Source organism: Muntiacus reevesi, chromosome 19 (genome assembly GCF_963930625.1).
Source record: "Muntiacus reevesi chromosome 19, mMunRee1.1, whole genome shotgun sequence".
NCBI lineage: Eukaryota > Metazoa > Chordata > Mammalia > Artiodactyla > Cervidae > Muntiacus > Muntiacus reevesi.
The window spans coordinates 47950213-47951685 of record NC_089267.1 but is presented as its reverse complement, the minus strand read 5'-3'; the positions used below and the strand labels follow the sequence as shown (position 1 = coordinate 47951685).

Below are 1473 nucleotides of genomic sequence, written 5' to 3'. Positions count from 1 at the left end.
GGGACTTCCCCGGTGATCCAGTAGTTAAGACTTCACCTTTCAATGTAGGAGGTGCAAATTCGATCCCCAGTCAGCGAGCTAAGATTCCACATGGCTTTCAGTCAAAAATCAAATCAAAACATAAAACAGAAGAAATACTGTAACAAATTCTATAAAGATTTTAAAAAGTGGTTCACACCAAAAACAAAGCTTTCAAAAATAAAATTTATAAATCCTAATAACATACAAAAGATACGGTAGACAAAAATTAAGATCATAGAACTATAAATGTTATACAGTTTGCATTTTTCTAGACATTGTAGAGTATTAAGTAATGAATATACTTCTTGTCTTACAATAGTGGTAAATTTGAATTAGCTTTATTTTTCTTTAGTATTTTTTAGTTGTCAATGTTGTGATAAAAATAGAAAATTATAAATTCATTATTGGATAATAAAGAGACACTGACAATATACGTTTCAAGGGAAAGTTATTTTAAATTAAAACATACAAAAATTTAAAGTTAGCCTTTTGGCTAAGGTCAAGTGTAGTATCTGTTCTTATCAGTTTGATATCTGATATGTCCTCTATCCGAGGACAATATATTGAGTGGATTTTTGGAGCTGGGAGTTGGAGTGGGAGCTTGCTCCGTCCACTCCACACATCGACCTGGTATTGCAGTACTTCCAGGAACAGTGCACCAAAAAAAAAAAAAAGAAAGAAAAAAAAAATTTTAAGTTAGGTTTAAGATGAAGATTTGGGGCAAGAAATCTGCTTTAGAGATTATATAGCAATTTAATGGAGATCACTGAAAAAAATATGTATCTTTTCCATCTATAATGGAATGTTCTACATTGAATTCTTTAAAGTAAAGCACATAATTTTTGCCTCCTTCATACATGTCCTCCACCATTATACTGTAGAACTGTTTCAAGGCATATTTCAGTTTTGTGGAATACCATAAATAAATTTCAGTGAAAAGTTTCTGATGAGTGTATTAGGATAGGAAAGTCAATGCAATGATAACAAACAACCCCGAAATCTCACTGACTTAACATCACAAAGTTCATTTCTTGTCCATATTACGTATCCAATGCATTTCATCTTTCCCATGAAACCACTTAGAGATCCACACTGACAAGGACATAAGCACACCACACGGAAAAGAACTCACTGGCCGGGAAAGTGGGAGAGAGGGAAACGGCTCGCTGGCAATTAGATCCTTCATCCCGTAGAAACACGAACCACAATGACCCTGCTTAACTGCAAGGAAGCGGAGACCTATCTTTTCTCTTGCTTCTGGATGAGAACAAGGTATTGATGAGTACTGGTAATGTCTCCCATAGTGACTGTTGCTGTTTCCTTTTGTTAAACATCCTAATAGCTCCTCATCCAAGATCCCAGCTCTATGGCAGAGTCGGGAAAGAACGGAGGAATTTCCAACAGGACCTAAGCCTCCAGGCTTGTCTTTCCCACAACCAGTTGGTTATACAA

The 1473-nt window shown here is 35.6% G+C and overlaps 1 non-coding gene across 1 annotated transcript; it reads left to right on the top strand.

Annotated features, from left to right (window-relative positions):
• The first annotated feature begins 498 nt into the window (after positions 1-498).
• LOC136150972 (U2 spliceosomal RNA) lies at positions 499-685 on the top strand. The gene has a single exon (XR_010659965.1). It is a non-coding gene; the product is annotated as a U2 spliceosomal RNA (small nuclear RNA).
• Positions 686-1473: the final 788 nt, after the last annotated feature.